Below are 19,970 nucleotides of genomic sequence, written 5' to 3' on the forward strand. Positions count from 1 at the left end.
TGGTGAGAGATGTTTCGGGCCTGGAGTCGGTCATCCACTATTTGGATGATTTTCTGTGCGTGGGCCCGCCTGCCTCCAGTGTGTGTGCGATTCTTCTGTCCACGTTGCAGCACATTGCGGGCAGGTTCGGGGTGCCGTTGGCGGGGGATAAGACGGAGGGCCCGGTGACGGAATTGAGTTTTCTGGGAATCGTGATTGATTCTGTGGCAATGGAGTGTCGATTGCCAGAGAGTAAATTACGGGATCTGCAGGCGGAGTTGGCAGGCATGCAGGGCCGGCCGAAGGTTCAGCTTCGGGCCCTGCAGTCCCTGTTGGGCAAGCTGAATTTCGCTTGCCGGATCATCCCTATGGGCCGTGTGTTCTGCCGACGGCTGTCGGGGGCCACTGCCGGGGTAACCGCCCCTACCCACTTCGTACGTTTGCGAAGGGAACACCGGGAGGACCTGCGGGCTTGGCATGAATTTTTGGAGTCGTATAATGGGCGGGCTATGTGGATGTCGGGGCCAGTGAGCAACTTCGATGTGGAGTTGGTTACTGACGCGGCTGGCTCAACGGGTTATGGGGCCTTTTTCCGGGGTCGGTGGAGTGCGGAACCTTGGCCACGCTCATGGGAGGTTGCGGGGTTGTTGGGCAATTTGGTTTTGCTAGAATTGTTCCCGATAGTGGTGGCATTGGAGTTATGGGGGGCGGAGTTTCGTAATTTGAAGTTGCGCATCAATTGCGATAACATGGGGGTGGTCCAGGTCCTCAATCGGATGACTGCTTCTTCCCCCCCGGTCATCCGGCTGCTGCGACACCTGGTCTTTCGATGTTTGCGGCTCAATGTTTACGTTTATGCTGTGCACATACCTGGGGTGGAGAATTCTTTGGCTGACTCGCTCTCTCGTTTTCAGTGGGACAAGTTCCGGCAGCTGGCGCCGGGAGCGGAGGAGTCGGGGGCGCCATGCCCCGGGTGGATGTGGGAACTTCCCTTGGAATCGCCGCAGGTTGGTTAAAAAGGTCGTTGAGTGAGGCTACATGGTCTGCTTATTCTAGAGTGTGGGCGGAATGGTGGGCGTTCCTGCGGGAGGTTGGAGTGGCTGGTCGGGGCTCCGACCGGCGCTGGGTGGTATTGTACTGGGTTGCCCGGAACATTGAGACGGGCCTGTCTCCCGCATCTATTGAGCGGAAGCTGGCGGGGTTGGCCTTTTTGTTCAAACTGTGGGGGGAGCCGGACGGGACGAAGGATTTTTGGGTGAGGCAAACGTTGAAGGGGTACAGGAGGGATTGGAAGGGTAGGGATGCGCGCCGGCCGGTGTCATTTGACAATCTGGTGGCAATTTGTTCTCGGCTGGTGGACGTTTGCTCGTCTGCTTACGAGACCGTCCTGTTTACGGCAGCGTTTTCGCTGGCGTTTTATGGGGCTTTTAGGATTGGGGAGTTGGTGTGTCGCTCAAAACGGGTGGCTGGGGGTCTGTTGGATCAGGACGTGCAGGTGGTTGCGGATCGGGTGAGTATACGGTTGCGTAGGTCTAAGACTGATCAACGGGGCAAGGGAGTGGCGATTACGCTGCTCGCCCTGCCGGGCTCGGTAGTGTGCCCGGTGGCGGCGGTACGGGCTTTCCGGGCGGTACGGCCTGGGAGGGCGGGCCCCTTTTTGGTGCACGAGGAGGGCTCTTTTCTATCCCGTTTTCAGTTTGTGTCGGTCTTTCGGCAATGCCTGAGGGCGGTGGGTTTGGATGAGCGGGACTACGCGTCCCACTCTTTTCGGATTGGGGCGGCCACGGAGGCGGCTCGATGTGGGCTGGAGGAGGCGGTGGTTCGCCGGATTGGTAGATGGGAGTCCCGGAGGTTCCGGTCCTATGTCCGGCCGCAGTTGCTACTGGGGTAAGGATGGTGCGGCTGGGGGTTGTTTTGCTGTGGGATTTATGGGGGGGAGGACTGTGCTTGTAACATTCCTTTGGTTGTTGTGTTATTTCTCTTGTTTTCATTCCAGATGGAGGTTCTCAACGCCTCGTTTGGATCCTGGGGCATTCGTACGTCTGCTGGGGGGCCAGGAGAGGTGATTCTCTACCAGCAGGCAGGCAATTAGGTATCCCCAGGGAGGTAGCTAGGGTGATGTGGTTGGGTTTCCCGGGCATGAGGTGGGAGCGTGTCATGAGGGAGGTGGAGCGTTTCGCTTTGAGGGATAGGCCCCCGGATGTGCTGGTCGTTCATGCGGGGGGCAATGACCTGGGAGTTCGAAAAGTGAAGGACATTTTGGCGGATATCAAGGCTGATGTGTTGCGCATGCGAGTCCTTTTCCCGGGCACCATTTTGGTGTGGTCAGACATTGTGGCCAGAACGGTGTGGCGGGGGGCCAGGTCTTTAGCCAGCCTTGAGAAAACCAGGATTAGGGTTAATAAGGTTGTTGGGCGGTTTGTAGTGCAGAACGGGGGCATTGTGGTAAGACACAGGGAATTGGAGGTGAATGTAGGGCTTTATCTCAGGCGGGATGGCGTTCATCTATCTGATGTGGGGATTGACCTCTGGTCCTTTGGCTTACAGGAGGGCATACAGAAAGCTCTTCGGGTGTGGGGCGGCCCTCAAGGTTGAGGGGGTCACCCTTTCGGGCTGTGGCGGTGTGTTTTCTGGTGGTTTCTGACGGTAGACAGGTACTCAGAAGGGATCTGAGGGTGTGGGGGGCTCATCTAACGATCGGCCCCTCTGGGTATTCCTGAACGTTGGAGGGAATACGGTTATGTTCACTGGCGGAAGTTGTCTCCGACCGGTCACAGGTGGAGGCCTTTGGGAAGTTGGTCAGGTGTACCGCAGTGATTGGGTATTGGCTTAAGTGTGGTCACCGTCAGAGATCACCAGAATGGGCAGTTAATGTTAATTTAAATGTGGTTTAATGTTAATAAAGTTATTTATATTTATATATTTATATATATATTTATATATTTATATATTTTCATATTACAAGTTATTGGAGTAATTTTGAGTTATGTTTAATAAAGGCTGTTGTGGCCAGTTTACTCCAACCTATGGTGTGGTCTCGTTTCTAATAGATAAGGAATAGTATAAGGGGAACATTCAGACTACACTAGTCAAGAGAAGCACGGATTATGAATACAATGATATAAGGAGTGCTGGACATGACAGTGTGGATGAGGGACACAGAGGGTTAAGCTTTATGGGTGGAGTTCAGGAAAAGGTTTGCAGGAAACAAGTTCAGTGTAGGGGAGGGGTCACATAAAAGGGAGAGGTGTGGCTTTAAGGAATCATTCGGAGCCCAGTGTGACACAGAGGAGGCAGTTTTCCCACCCTCCCGCCCTATTGTTATGTGTTTGTTTTGTGGTGTTTTGTTGCTGGTCTTTTTCTTCTTTTGCAGGTTTCATCGGTTGTCACGGCAGCTGAAAGTTTTTCGTGTTGGCGGTGTGTTTTCTGGTGGTTTCTGACGGTAGACAGGTACTCAGAAGGGATCTGAGGGTGTGGGGGGCTCATCTAACGATCGGCCCCTCTGGGTATTCCTGAACGTTGGAGGGAATACGGTTATGTTCACTGGCGGAAGTTGTCTCCGACCGGTCACAGGTGGAGGCCTTTGGGAAGTTGGTCAGGTGTACCGCAGTGATTGGGTATTGGCTTAAGTGTGGTCACCGTCAGAGATCACCAGAATGGGCAGTTAATGTTAATTTAAATGTGGTTTAATGTTAATAAAGTTATTTATATTTATATATTTATATATATATTTATATATTTATATATTTTCATATTACAAGTTATTGGAGTAATTTTGAGTTATGTTTAATAAAGGCTGTTGTGGCCAGTTTACTCCAACCTATGGTGTGGTCTCGTTTCTAATAGATAAGGAATAGTATAAGGGGAACATTCAGACTACACTAGTCATGTACAGTCGGCTAGCCCTTCCTTATCGAGGGGCTACATCAATAAGAGGTAAACGGAGGGTGTCCCCCCCGGGAGAGCCCACCAGGTAGAACTATTAGGGTAACTCCCAGGAGCCCCCATCCCGACACCCCTAATAGGGAACTTGCTGTGCCAGGATGAGGGAGTATCCTCCCAGGCCCCTCCCTCGCAGAGGGGAAAAACAGTCGGAGGATCGTCTGCCGTGGGTACCGCAACATTAAATTGGACTGTATGGTGAACCTGTCAATTACAGCTCTGTTGAGCAAACCAAAATCTTAGAACGACTAGAAGGACAGAGAAGAGAAGAAAGGAGGAGAAGAGGAGAACAGAGGGGTCGGGGGAGGTAAGCTATGTCCTGAAAGGGTGGAAGGATAAAGCGAGGGAATGTTTCACAATCAGTGTAAGAATGGGTGCTTTATGGGTGAGGTCTGGTTCCTAGGGGAGGGCCTGGGGGAACCCCCGGCAGCAGAGAGATTCCCATGTAACGGGCCCAAGGGTCCCACACCTTTCGGAATTTAGGTGTGGTGTCTGACAGAATACCTGATAGTTTTTCTTGGGACATTATCCACGATATCTTCCTCTTAACTGCGAGGAAGGAGGGTTTGGGTTGCTTCCATGCGGAGGCAATCGCAATTTTGGCTCCTAATAGAATAAAATAAGTTAGTTTCTGAATGTTACCAGACATCAAAGGAATCGGGGTATTGAGTAACGCAACCTCTGGAGTTCTCGAAACCCGGCAGCCTGTGACTAAGTAAATCAAATTGAATATTTTAGTCCAGAACGAACGGAGTCTAGGGCATTCCCACCAGATGTGGATCATGGAGCCACGAAGTTGGCACCCCCTGAAACATAAGGGATTAGCCGTGGGATATATTCTGGCTAGCCTTACTGGAGTGAGGTACCACCTGGTTATCAATTTGATGCTAGCCTCCATTAGTGAGGTGTTCTGGATCCCACGAAAGGATCTGGCTAAGGCCAGCTGCCAGGATTCGAGACTCCCAGAGGTCTGGAGATCAGATTCCCAAGCCGTCATATAGGGGGATTTACCCGTTGGGGAAGTGAGAGCCGTGTAGATCACTGAAATACCACCCCTCTGCTCCCCGACTCCACCACACCAGGCTTCATATTCAGTAAAGGGAGGAGGAAGGGGTTTGTTTTTCCAAAGTGAGTTCAAGTAGTGAGATATTTGGTGGAAGCGGAACCTCTCTGTGTTTGGTAGCTCTAAGTGTTCGATACAATAAGCTAGGGAAATCGGACCCCTGGAATTAAAAAAGTGACCTATCCGGTATAGTCCCTTGTCCAACCACCATCTGAAGGCCTCAATGTTCAGACCGGGGGGGAAGTCATGATTACGGAACATGTGAGCAAGGGGTCTTATAGTGGAGACTAGGGAAGGCCCTTTGCGAAGGCCGTCCCATAGGGCACAGGAGTGAGAAAGGGATGGGGACATAATGGGCGGCCTGGCTTTGGGCGGGCACCATAATAAAAAATCTAGTGTATAGGAGGGTACCGCACAGCGTTCTATGGACTGCCAGTCCGGTTTCTCATATTTGGAGTAGATCGAGGAGAGTTGGGCTAGGCGAGCTGCAAGGTAGTATTTGTGGAGGTTAGGCAGACCCAGCCCCCCTCTGCGTCTATGCAGGAAGAGCGTGTTTTGCGGTAGACGGTATCCCTTATTACCCCAAATATATTTCAGTATTTTGCTTTGCAGAGAGCACAGGTGGTCCTTCCGAACTGGTATTGGCAGGGCTCGAAAGTAGTAAAGGATTTTGGGGAGAAGGGTCATTTTTATGGAGTTAATCCGGCCAAGCCAGGATAATTCATGTTTAGACCATGAGGAGAGGTCGGTTTCCAGCTGTCTGTATAATTTGGGGTAATTGTGGGCATATAGCATCTCTATTTTAGGTGTGAGGGAGATACCCAAGTATTGGATGGCAGTGTCACTCCATTGGAACGGAAAGGATTGTTTGAGTGAGAGGACTTGGTGAGTGGGGAGAGAAACATTCAACGCCACAGACTTGGAGTAATTAACCCTCAAGCCTGAGACCTTGGCAAAGTCGTCCAATACCCGGGATAAGTTGGGTAGGGTTGTGAGGGGGGAAGTGAGGAACAACAGTATGTCGTCCGCGAAGAGTCCACATTTGTGCGTTTGACTACCGCATTGGACACCTCTAATGTCCATATTGTGGCGGACTGCGATCGCCAGTGTTTCAATGGCTATTGCAAATATGAGGGGGGATAGGGGGCACCCCTGTCTGGTCCCCCTGGTGATGGGAATTGGCTCAGAAAGGTATCCCTGCATTCGAATTTGGGCCCTCGGCTGGGAGTATAAGGCCTGTAATAAGCCAAGGAAGCGAGCCCCAAATCCCCACCTGTCAAAGAGCTGGAAGATGTACTGCCATGAGACCGAGTCGAAAGCCTTTTGAATATCTAAGGAAAGGAGGAAGCCAGATTGTCCGGATCCCCCTTCCCAATTAGACTGCAAAATGGAGATAATGTCGATCGCCCTCCGAATTTGATCAGGTCCCTGTCTGCCGGGAATAAAACCGACTTGATCCTTGTGGACATAGCGTCCAATAAAGGAGGCTAACCTATTGGCCATAACTTTCGTAAGAATTTTGAGATCATTATTAATAAGGGAAATCGGTCTGTAGTTGCTGACATCTTCCAAGTTCTTGCCAGGTTTGGGGATGACCGTGATATACGCCGTGTTAAGGTGGGGATCCAGGGGGTCTCCATTAGCTTTATGGTTACCGAGATTGGCCAGGTGGGGAGCTAGTGTGTTGGCAAAGGCTTTATAGTAAGGGATCGAAAGGCCGTCGGGACCAGGGGCGGAGCTTTTTTTAAGAGTCTTAATGACTTCCAGTATCTCCTCTGTCTGGAAGGGGGCTTCCATAACTTGTTTGTGAACGTCCGATAAGGCCGGGATGGGCAGACCCTCCAAAAACTTTGGGAGGAGGTTATCTTTGGGGGGTGGGGAGCTACTGTAGAGAGAGGTGTAGAATTTCTGAAAGGCATTCAGAACTGTGACCGGATTAGACGTGGGCGGGAGTCCCGCGCTTCTGATCCGAGGGAGGGTGCTCAGCTTGGTTCTAGGGGAGAGTCTATTGGCCAGGAGAGTGCCTATTTTATCCGCCTGTGAGTAAAATTTGTGGCCAGCCCACCTAACTGATTTTTCAGCTTTCGTGGTGAGGGCGAGATTTAGTTCTAAGCGAGTCCTGTCTAGTATGGCCGTGGGGGTACGGAGGGGGTCCTTTTTGTGAAGAGCTCTGAGTTTAGAGTATTCCTCTTCTAGCTTCAGGATGGTTGATTGCCTTTCCCGTTTTATTTGAGAACCCAATTGCATGAATTTTCCCCTAATGTAAGCTTTGTGCGCCGCCCACAGGGTCTCGGGGGAGACATCAGGAGTCGCATTAATAGAAAAATATTCCTTCAATGCTTTGTCGAGATCTATAACTCGTGATGGCTCCGAAAGGAGGGATTCATTTAACCTCCAATGCCTAGGATGTCTCCCACTCGAGCCCCCCAGGGCCGTCACAATTACAAGAGAGTGATCTGAGATCACTGTGTCAGTGATGGAGGCTTTGAGCATCCTGGGAAGGAGCGAGGAGGGGACAAGTATGTGGTCTATGCGTGCATATGATTGGTGAGGCGCTGAGAAGTGAGTGTAGTCTCTCTTTGTGGGGTTTAATTCCCGCCAGACATCGGATAGCCCATGAGCGTGTAGCAATTTGGCAATCCGTAAGCTTGCCTTTGTGGGCCTGGTTAAGCGGGGACGTGAGGGGGAGGATTTATCAAGTCCTTGATCAAAGGCGACGTTAGAGTCTCCTCCGATAATAACCGTCCCCTCTAAAAGAGGTGCTAAGATACGTAGCATGGATTCAAAAAATTTGGCCTGACCCGTGTTCGGGGCATAGTAGGAGACCAAGGAGTAAAGTTGGTCCCCCACAGTGCCCTTTACAAGTAAAAATCTGCCCTCCGGATCCGCTTTTTCAAAACTCTTATTGAATTTGCATGTTTTGGCCATCAAAATGGCCACCCCCTTGGTCTTGGATTCCGCGTTGGCTAAGAAGAACTGAGGGAAGTGGGCATGTAGGTACTTGGGACTATACCGGATAGGAAAGTGGGTTTCCTGAAGCAGAATTATATCTAGTTTCAGGGATTTGTAGTAATCGAGGGCTTTTCTCCGTTTGATGGGGGAATTAAGACCCTGAATGTTGTGGGAGGCTATCTTAAGCCTAGCAGCCTGTGGATCAGCCATGGAGCAGAGGGGGAGCCCAGCATCTGAAAACGACCTCACTTACCCAATCTATAGCTGGGTTCTTGGTAAGGGCATTGAGAACGGTGGCCCGAGGATGTCTCCCAGGATACCATGTCGACTGGGTTGGCTCAGCCCAACCTGAGGAGAAAAAAAATAGTGTCATGCAAACATTCAACGGGGGAAGCTTACCATCAAGGGGGAAGAGAAGGGGAGAGAGGGCAAGGAAAGAAAGGGTTCCTGAGAAGAGAAGGAGGAGATCAGGGCAGGAGACACCCCCCGAAATCCCAAGCAAACACAATGAAGACAACCGACCCATAAGGTCAGGAGTCCCGACCCTCAGACGCCTGGGAAAGGCCGAGGGAGGGAGAGTTACACATGTGGTCCCTCGCGGAACTGGGGACCCCTAGTCGGGTAACTACCCGAACTGTGAAATCAACTTTAAATAGCAATAACATAAAAGCTGCAATATACATAAAAAGGAACTTTTCTTGTGAGGCACGGCTAAACATAATGCCTAAAAGACACTGGGGCTAAGAAATGAACTCTGTTCTTAAGGCATAAGGAAGGATGGTACGTCCAGGGGGGGTGCTGAGGAATGCAGCCCCCTGGGAAATCCTCAAAGCAACCTTAGGGCCCATTTCGAGGGTATGTAAACAAAAAAAAATATATGCGGGGTTATGGGCAGTCCAGTAGATGGACAAAGTACTGCATAGCGTCCCGGATTATTGGAGGCAATGGGGATAAGGGTAGAACCAGGGTAGCACAAGTCCTAGGCAAGGGGAGGGCAAAAAGGGTTGGAGGGCCAAACTTTCCAAGTTTGGGGAGCAGTCCTCCGGCCCTCTCCAGGACCTCGGACGGTCAGTCACAAAATGGAGAGACTGATAATGGGATTGGAAGTTGCTCAGGTGGGTGCATTATCCTTGACCTTCTTGGCTCTTCCGGAGGTCCACAACGGGGATTGTGGGCTGTTAGGAGTGGGTCGTTTGTTAGATCCCTGGCTAGGGTTAGAAGTGTCCATGTCAGCTTCTTGAGAGATGATTTTCAGCTTGGTGAGGAGCTTTTCCCCCTCGGGAAAAGTGGAGAAGGCAAAAGACTTCCCTTTGTCCGTGAACCTGACCGCAAAAGGGAATACCCATTTGTATTTTATGTCTTTGTGGGACATTGCAAGCAAGAGGGGTTTTAGAGCTCTTCGTCTCTGTATCGTGGAGGGGGAGAGGTCCGCAAAGATCTGAACCTGGTGACCCTGGTAATTGACGTGTTGCAGGGATCTGGCTCTCTTCATGAATTCTTCTTTCACCGAGAAGTGATGTGGCTTGGCCAGAACATCTCGCGGGGTGCCATCCTTCCTAGGGGGGCCGAGGGTTCTATGGACCCGGTCAAGTTCAAGCTTAGTAGCTGGGATGTCAGGGATTAGCTGTTGAATGAGGTCTTGCACCGCCCTGGACACATCAGTTATTGATTCTGGAAGCCCGCGAATTCTGACGTTATATCTGCGTGACCTATTTTCGAGGTCATCTATACGGGCCATGGCTATGTCCAATTGCTCCTGTACTGAGTAGATGTGTCTGGAGTTTTGGATGGATCTGGCTATGGTATCCTCCATTTTATGTTCGATCGTTTCGATCCGGGAGCCTAGGTTAATAAAATCAGCTTTCAATTCCCCCGTGATTTGCAAAGCAGTTTGGGAGAGGCCCCTCTCTAATAATTCAGAGAATTTGCCAAACAGGGCATCCATGTGGGAGACTGGGTCTGTATGAGCAGCCTCGTGGGGGGCCATGGCGGTCTGGGTAACTCTGTAGGTCCCCGCTGGGGAGGGAGAGAACTCCTGGATGGTGCGTTCCAGCAGAGAGACCGTGGAGGCCGGGGACGGTGTGGCTTCCTTGGGGAGACCCCTGGGGTTGCCTGGGGTGGCGTGGAGGGGAGGAAAGTCTGTATCTGACCTGAAATCCACTGTGCCTGCGGATCTGTGATCCTGAGACAGGAGCTGTGCTGCGGTGGCCATCTTGGATTTCTCCCTCACGTCCAATGAAGCGAACAGCGGGCCGAGATTGCGTTTAGCCAGTCCACCGGTCATTCAGAAATGTGCCCCAACACTTCGGGATTCCGCCCCTATAGCTCGGGAAGCGGAAGGGTAGCCGTGCCGTGCGGTAGGGGTTCCGTTGTTCCGCGAGGCAGCGGAGCTTTAGATGATCGCGGCCATCTTGGAAGCCTCGCGCATGCGCACTCTTTTTTAGAACATTTTAAAGAAGAGGCCTCTCAACCCCAGCAATAGTCATGGACAATATATTAATAACTTATTTTAATGAAATATTACTTACATGTAACGTATACGCATATATTTTCCTTTTGCCATTCTAACGCAGGAAGCTTAAAATAGGTAGCATCAACGTCCCAGTTGTAAAAAAAAATGTTGAAAGGCTTTGATGATAAATTTGCAGCCAGAAACAGCGAGATTTTGATAGTCAGCCTAACTGATCTATTAGACTTTCAGAGGAAACTAGACGACAGAAAGATGTGATGGGCCTTAACAAAAAAATATCAGTCTTGTCTGTTTTTCGGTTATCTGTCAGACATTAATATGAAAAGTTAAATGGATTTGAGTTCCTCCAGCAGAAAATAATTATGTGAACGGAAAGGGAGAAAAAAACACAAAAACATCTGAAACACTTTTCTAATGTAATATATCATGAAGCTGGAGATATAATCTGAGAATGGGATGGGAGGTGTGCAAGCTGTTCATCTGCCTGTGCCAAAGATGAACGGAAGTTGACTGGGAAGCCCTCCAACTTAGCAAGTGTCTTTACAGGATCATTGTGAACAAGAATACACTCTGGAGAGTTCCCCCTCTGAACGAAGAGTTCAGCAGCTTAAAATTCCTTTGTGGTTTTGATGTCTGCTACAGCTAAACTTTAGATTTTAACATTACAATAGGTCAGATAAAAATGGCTTAATTGTATAGTTTCCACCCTAGCTCATTACATTTACCGAATAAAACCCGAGGCTTGAAGCATCAAATGCCATTATAATTTGCAGCAGTGTTACTGTAATTGTTACTCAGCATTGCATGCTAATTAACCAAGAGACTATTTAACAAATGGAAAGGGAAAATACATATATGTGTAGACCCCCTGTCCTAAACAGGGGTACTAGTTACATTTAGTTTTTGGCTTGGGAGTAGTTAGCCCAGACTGATGTGTAGTTTTTCACCTAATTTTTCCCTAAGCTCAGTTGGGTAGTGATATCTTACTGTTGCCACCAATATTTGTTACTGGTACCACTGGCAATAGAATGATATTTCACAAACAGGACTGAGTTCTGAATATTCATATTTTCTTCAGCCAACCCAGTGGGAGGTTCAAGCCATTGATGCATGCTGGGGGGTATAAATATTTGGGACAGGCTATGTGTTCTCTATTTTCCCCCAGGCTAAGGCCTGGGTAAGTGCTGATGGATATGGCTCTTCTGTTAGGGTCAATAGACTGTTTGGGGTCTAATGTGTGCAAGGAAGTTTTGCCAAGGAGAAGACCCAGGGAAGGACCCTCGCTGGAGAGAACCAGGAAGAAGGCTGGTCTCTTAAGAGAGCCTGGTGTCTCACTTGGAGGACGCATTAAGCCCAGGAAATGAAGAGAGAGCAAAGTCTGTGAACCAGATAAATTACTGTGTAAAGCAGGCATCTCAAACTGGTGGCCTCCATCTGTTGCAAAACTACAAGTCCCATGAGGCATTCATGGGCGTCCGCAGAACTTTTTCCAAGGGGGGGCATCATTTCAAGGCCACTCATGCTCCGCCCCTTTTCGACAATCTCATGAAAATCTTTACACTGGTAATACATATGTGTTATATAACAGATAATTCATGTTCACTTTGTATTGGAAGTTACTCTGGCGGCTGTGTTCCATGCCCATATAGCCTAGAGAATGTACATCTTTTTACATTGCAATACATCTGTTGTGGCCATATTTTGATCTCATACTATCACTGTATAGGCTGTTTTCATCAAGATAAAAATATGGCAACAACAGATGTATTGCAATGTAAAAAGATGTACATTCTCTAGGCTATATAGGCATGGTACCCAGCCACCTGAGTAACCTTGCGGACGCCCATGCTTTCAAAAACCAGCCCTGTAAAAAATTTCATACCAGCCTCACAGCATTATTATACCAGCCCAACAGCATAACGTCATTATTTTCTTGTTCATGAAAGGGAAAAACCATGCATTTTAACCACCTTCAGACCGGACCATTTTGCTGGTCAATGACCAGAGGTCTTTTTACAATTTGGCACTGCGCTGCTTTAACTGGTAATTGCGCGGTCATGCAATGTTGTACCCAAACAAAATTTGCGTCCTTTTCTTCCCACAAATAGAGCTTTCTTTTGATGGTATTTGATTGCCTCTGCGATTTTTATTTTTTGCGATATAAACGTAAAAAGACCGCAAATTTTGAAAAAAAATGATATTTTCTACTTTTTGTTATTAGAAAAATCCAATAAACTCAATTTTAGTCATACATTTAGGCCAAAATGTATTCAGCCACATGTCTTTGGTAAAAAAAAAAGTCAATAATTGTATATTTATTGGTTTGCGCAAAAGTTGTCACATCTACAAACTAAGGTACGTTTTCTGGAATTTACGCAGCTTTTAGTTTACGACTGCCTATCTCATTTCTTGAGGTGCTAAAATGGCAGGGCAGTACAAAACCCCCCCAAATGACCCCATTTTGGAAAGTAGACACCCTAAGGAAATTGATAAGTGGCATGTTGAGCCCATTGAATATTTTATTTTTTTGCCTCAAGCGATTGAATAATGACAAAAAATATATATATTTTTTTTTTTTACACAAAGTTGTCACTAAATGATATATTGCTCACACATGCTATGGGCATATGTGAAATGACACCCCAAAATAAATTCTGCTGCTTCTCCTGAGTACGGGGATACCACATATGTGGGACTTTTTGGGAGCCTAGCCGCGTACGGGGCCCCGAAAACCAAGCACCGCCTTCAGGCTTTCTAAGGGCGTTACAGTTTTGAAGGCCATAAAATGCCAAGATGGCACAAACCCCCCCCAAATGACCCCATTTTGGAAAGTAGACACCCCTAACTTTAGGGGTACACTAGTGAGACTAGGTAATAAATGGCGGGTGCCCTGAAACTATAAAAAAAATAACTAACCAACCAGCGTCACCTGTAACAGTTATATGGTGATCACTGGTGAAAGGGTTAACTAGGGGGCAATCAGGGGGCTTTATGCGGTAGTATATGGGGGTCCCTGGCGCTATAAAAAGCTGCGGCGAACCTAAATACCTACCTGCCTAACTAGCGTCACCTGTGACACTAATACAGTGATCAGAAAAACGATCGCTTATTAGGCTGGGTTCACACTGGAGCGATGCGGGAACGCCACGAATGCGCGGCGGGTTCCCGCATCACATGCCTCCCGGCGGCAGTTCACACTGCCCTATGCGAACTGCTGCGAGTGTCAGTGAAATGTTAATGACACCCCCAGATCAGTTCGCATATCGCAGTGCGATCTGCAAACTCGGATCGCATGGTGTGAACACCCATGCGATCCGATTCTGCTGCGGACCAAAAAAAGGGTCCCGTGCGAGTTTGCGGCGGGTGCGGCGGGTGCGACACGAATTCAGCCATACTATCTGTATGGCTGAACTCGAATCGCACAGAGATCGGATGTGATTTGCACTGCAGTGCGGTGCGAATCACATTCGTTCTCATAAACCGCTGCAATGTGAACCCAGCCTTAGTGACACTGGCGAGGGGGGGTGATCACGGGGTTAAACCTTTATTGGGGGGGTTAGGGGGGCACATTAGAACTAAAGGGGGCTAACCCTAACTGCCCTAACAGTTATTACAGTCACAAATGACACCAATGCAAAAAAAAAAAATTAAAAATAAAAGTAATTGGGGGGTGATCGGGGGGTAAAGGGGGGGTGTGAGTGTGCCTGGCATGTTCTACTGTGTAGTGTAGTGCTTGTGCAACTCACCGATGCTCTCTCCTCGGTGCCGGAACGAAAAATACCGACACGGAGGAGAGAATACATCACTTCCTCTCCTGTGTTTACATTACAGGAGAGGAAGTGATGTCACGGGACATTTTCATTTGTCGGGAGCGATCGCGAGGGGGTGGCCATGAATGAATGGCCGTCCCCTCGTCCGGGATCGCTCCCGAACGAATACCGACCGCCGCAGGCACCGGGCGGGGGCCCGATCGGGCCCCCGACCGGCGGGCAGGCAAGGACGTACATGTAAGCCCTTATGCCTGCCCGTGCCATTCTGTCGACGTACATCGTCGTGCGGCGGTCGGCAAGTGGTAAAGCACATTTGATGAAGAGAGTATTAGATATAGATATGAAATCACATAGGGCTTTATATATATATATATATATATATATATATATATATATATATATATATATATATATATATATATAATATATTCAAATTCCAGTTAATAGTGGTAAGTGATCAATCATCAAGGGGGACCCCAGAAACTCAGAACGTGGGGGGGGGGGAACCACCTTCTGCAGAAAGAATACTCTAAGGTAAGGGGGGTGGGTTACTAATATAAGGAGGAAACCCTTTATATCAGTGCCCCTTACATTATCGTATTCACTCCTCCCTTACATCAGTGACCCCCGACTGGCCGGCGGTGCTTTCACTGACCTCCTCTCAGGTGCACTGTGCAGGGCTCAGTCAGTCGGCTCCAGCTTGGAGGTTTTATCCTATAGTCTCCTATCCACAGTCCACACAAGTCTGACTTCTCCCATGAACCCCATCCCGGTGGTGCTCCCACTTTTGACTCCTCTCCAGACTCCCTCAAAGACTTCAGACATGCTACAGGAGATGGACAGAGACTGCAGACTTGATGCAAGAGCTCAATGCAGCCTCACCAGTGCCCATCAAATTCAGCCTCACTGTGCCCACCAATGCAGCCTCACTGTGCCCACCAAATGCAGCCTCACTGTGCACATCAAATGCAGCCTCACTGTGCCCATCAAATGCAGCCTCACTGTGCCCACCAAATGCAGCCTCACTGTGCCCTTCAAATGCAGCCTCACTGTGCCCTTCAAATGCAGCCTCACTGTGTCCATCAAATGCAGCTTTACTGTGCCGTAAATGCAGTCTCACTGTGCACATCATTGCAGCCCCTCCTGTGCCCCATGTCCCAGTCTGCAGTCCCTGTCTGTGGGAATGTGTGTTGTTTATGCTCGGTACAGTACCTTGCATGCCAGCAGGATATCCATGACGGCCAGCAGCAGGCAGGGTCTGTTCTCGTTTTGGATGGGGACAGTGCTCCTTCCAGAGGATCTGTCTGCTGTGAGATGGAGTGGTCCATGGCCACCTGCACCTTCAGCCATCCTCATTTTCTGGCCACAGTCAGCCTGCCCTCTGGTCCCGGGGAAGTGGAGAGCACTGAGTGGGAGTTGGAGAGAAGGGGAAGCAAAGAGTACTGGCGGGGTTGGAGAACACATGGGTGGGGACAAAGAGTGAGGGGGAGTGGAGATCACAGGGGTGGGGAGCGGAGAGCGCTTGGGGGGAACTTGAGAGCACTGGGGGGGCAACAAGAACAGGGGTAGAGAGCACGGTAGGCTGAGAGCACTGGGGGGGCTAAGAGTGTGGGGTGGTGAAGAGCACTGGGGGGGCACAAAGAGCAGGGGTGAGTGGAGAGCAATGGGGGGGGAACTTGAGAGCACCAGTGGGGTCCAGAAAGAACAGGGGTGGAAAGCACGGGGGACTGGAGAGCACTATGGGGGGTGGAGAGCACATGGGTGGGCGCAAAATGCAGGGGGAGAGGAGAGTACAGGGGTGGGGAGTGGAGGGTGCTAAGGGGGAGCCAAAAAGAACAGGGGTGGAGAGCACGGAGGGTAGAGAGCACTGGGGGGGGGGCTGGAGAGCACCAGGGGGGCAGATAGAACAGGGGTGAGGAGTAAGGAGGGCTGGAGAGCACTGGAGTGGGGGCTAGAGAGTGATGGGAGAGCTGAAGAGCACTGGGGGGGGGGGGGGAAGAACAGGGGAGAGCACTGGAGGGGAAAGAACAGGGGGAGAGAGGAGAGCACTGGGGGGAGAAAGCACTGGGGGAGAGCACTGGGGGGAACAGGGGCGGAGAGCACTGGGGGGGAAAGCACTGGGATGGTGGCTAGAGAAGGATGGGGAGAGCTGGAGAGCAGCAAGAACAGGGGAGGAGAAAACTGGGGGGGGGGGCAGGAGAGTGTGGTGGCGGTGGAGAAGAGCACTGGGGGGAGGCAGGAGAGTGTGGTGGTGGAGGAGAGCACTGGAGGGGGTGGCAGGAGAGTGTGGTGGTAGAGGAGACCACTGGGGGGGGGGCAGGAGAGTGCGGTGGTGGAGGAGAGCACTGGGGGGCAGGAGAGTGCGGTGGTGGAAGAGAAGAGCACTGGGGGGGGCAGGAGAGTGCGGTGGTGGAGGAGAGCACTGGGGGGAGGCAGGAGAGTGTGGTGGTGGAGCAGAGCACTGGAGGGGGTGGCAGGAGAGCGTGGTGGTAGAGGAGACCACTGGGGGGGCAGGAGAGTGCGGTGGTGGAGGAGAGCACTGGGGGGCAGGAGAGTGCGGTGGTGGAAGAGAAGAGCACTGAGGGGGGGCAGGAGAGTGTGGTGGTGGAGGAGAGCATGGGGGGCAGGAGAGCATGGGGGGCAGGAGAGTGCAGTGGTGGAGGAGAGCACTGGGGGGCAGGAGAGTGCGGTAGTGGAAGAGAAGAGCACTGGGGGGGGGCAGGAGAGTGAGGTGGTGGAGGAGAGCACTGGGGGGCAGGAGAGTGCGGTGGTGGAAGAGAGCACTGGGGGGGGCAGGAGAGTGTGGTGGTGGAGGAGAGCACTGGGGGGGCAGGAGAGTGCAGTGGTGGAAGAGAGCACTGGGGGGGTCAGGAGAGTGCGGTGGTGGAGAAGAGCACTGGGGGGCAGGAGAGTGCGGTGGTGGAAGAGAAGAGCACTGGGGGGGGGCAGGAGAGTGTGGTGGTGGAGGAGAGCACTGGGGGGGGCAGGAGAGTGCAGTAGTGGAGGAGAGCACTGGGGGGGGCAGGAGAGTGCAGTGGTGGAGGAGAGCACTGGGGGGGCAGGAGAGTGCGGTGGTGGAAGAGAAGAGCACTGGGGGAGGCAGGAGAGTGCGGTGGTGGAAGAGAGCACTGGGGGGGCAGGAGAGTGTGGTGGTGGAGGAGAGCACGGGGGGCAGGAGAGTGCGGTGGTGGAAGAGAAGAGCACTGGGGGGGGCAGGAGAGTGCGGTGGTGGAGGAGAGCACTGGGGGGGGGGGGGCAGGAGAGTGCAGTGGTGGAAGAGAGCACTGGGGGGGGTCAGGAGAGTGTGGTGGTGGAGGAGAGCACGGGGGTCAGGAGAGTGCGGTGGTGGAAGAGAAGAGCACGGGGGGCAGGAGAGTGCGGTGGTGGAGGAGAACACTGCAGCCCCCCCTCCCCCCTCGATCTTCCTATCCAGGCACTGTAGCACGGATGGACATCTACTCCTCTGAATCACAGCGCTGGATGGCTGTGTTCGGCGGCTGCTCTGTAACACAGTTCCGCCCTCCCTCCCCAGACCGGCTCATGTGATAGGCGGAGCGTTGATTCTCTCTACTATCACACGAGATGGTCTGGGGGGGCGGGACTGTGTTACAGAGCGGCCGCCGAACACAGCCATCCAGCGCTGTGATCCAGAGGAGAGAGCGGACTCAGAAAAAAAAATAATGCACCGTGGCGGCGGCGGCAGTGGCAACACCTTGGGGATTCCAGGGGGGGGCACTTGACCCCCCTTGCCCCCTGCTACGGACGCCCATGGAGGCATTGCAAGGCTGACAGTTACAAGCATAACTCCCCCAGGCAGAGACATGATGGGACTTGTAGTTTTGCAACAGCTGGAGGGCCACCAGTTTGAGACCCCTGGTCTAAAGCCTTGCTGGGTTGACTTAAAGGTTTTGGCACTGTGAATCTGGACCTGGACCTGGAGAGTCTGTAAGTGATCTACTATGGTATCTGGGACACCTAACCCTCACGTCCTTGTCCATTCTGCAATAAATCTTTAAAAAGACAAAATTGACTGATGCCTGATGTTCATTCTCGATCCCCCATTTTAGCCATGGACACGTCCCTGGGGTGAAATACTGGCCTCTGGAGGTGCCATCACGTCTCTGAGCAGTCAGGGTGGTGATATATATGCATTAATTAACATAGTGTGACCGGTTTACTAAAGAAGAGCTTGTTCATTTTGCAAAGGAATTATCACTTTAATGAGTGTGGTGAGAACTCACATTGCAAAGAATACCCACTCACATGCAAGGACAATAAAAACAATATATATTCTTTGCCTGCACATGAATGTACGGTAGATTTTAGTGCAGTATTACCTTTTTTTTACTAAGCTAAGTGAAAATTCCCTTGCTAAGTGAAAATTCATTTTGCAAAGTGAACATGCTTTACTTCTTTAGCAAATACGCCTCACTATGTACTGAGACTCTAGCAGTAAAGGCTGCTTCCAAGGACATTTATGAAAGACAACTGCAAAACATACTGGAATCTACCAAGTTTATAAAGATAAAAAGATAATCCAGAACAACTTTGCACTACCGGTTCATCTGCTACAGTATCTGGGACCCCTAACCCTCATGGCCTCATGGCCTTAACCATTCTGCAATAAATATTTAAAAAGACAAAAGTGACTGAGACCTGATGTTCATTCTCGATTCCCTCTTTTAGCCATGGACACCCCCGGGGTAAAATTTCGTCTTCAGATTATGGCCAATGCATTACACATTGAGGTGTTCTTTCCTCAGTTGCCTTCTACATTTGCAAATTAATTAAAGCCCATCTCTGAAAAAAATAAATAAAAAAACCCTAATGCCTCCAACCTCACCCTCCTTATTCACATAAAAAAATAAATCTAATGCCGCGTACACACGAGCGGACTTTTCAACATCCAAATTCCGACGGACTGATTCCGTCAGACTATTCGATCGTGTGTGGGCTGCAACGGACTTTTGATTCGCCAAAGTCTGACGGACTTTAGAATATGGAACATGCTTCAAATTTTTCCGAGGGAACTCCGCCGGACCCGGTCCCTTCGAAAAATTCGCTCGTGTGTATGCTATTCCGACGGACTAAAACCGACGCTAGGGCAGCTATTGGCTACTGGCTATGAACTTCCTTATTCGAGTCGAGTCGTACGTCATCACGTTCGAATCCGTCGGAGTTTAGTGTGATTGTGTGTGGCCAAGTCTGCTCAGTCGAAAAGTCCATCAGAATTCTGTCGGAACTCTGGCAGAACTCCTTCGGAAGTCTGTCGGACATAAGTCCTCTCGTGTGTACGGGGCTTTAGACAATTGTTTTTCTTACCTTAGCCTACCTAGTCTGGTAGTGAAGACCAGTGATCAGAAACTTTTGTTAACTTCAGTATGTAAAATTCATTGACCTTAGAGATCTGATCACAGGTACAGTAAGTATAGTCCACGTTCAATGCATCAATGCATTAAATGTACTTGTATACCTTGCCCTAGCAAGTTATCAATTTCTGTAACTAAGTTGACCTTAACCACTAGCCGAGCTGCGGCCGACCAGGTTGGCTTGTTCCCGCAAATCGGCATAGGTGTACATCGCCACCTTTAAGGGCGATAGCAGGCACAAGCATGCCTCTGCACAGTGGGAGACCCGATGCACATGGCCGGTGGCTGTAATGTCTGTCACCCACCGGTGATCGCAGGAACGAGAGCCAGAATGAGGATGTGTGTATGTAAACACACAAATCCCCATTCTGACAGGAGAGGAGAGACTACTAATCAAGAACAGCGATCTGTCTCCTTCTCTAGTC

The sequence above is a fragment of the Lithobates pipiens genome, unplaced genomic scaffold (assembly GCF_037356315.1).
Source record: "Lithobates pipiens isolate NorthernLeopardFrog02 unplaced genomic scaffold, aLitPip1_a1.2 Scaffold_28, whole genome shotgun sequence".
Taxonomy (NCBI): Eukaryota; Metazoa; Chordata; class Amphibia; order Anura; family Ranidae; genus Lithobates; species Lithobates pipiens.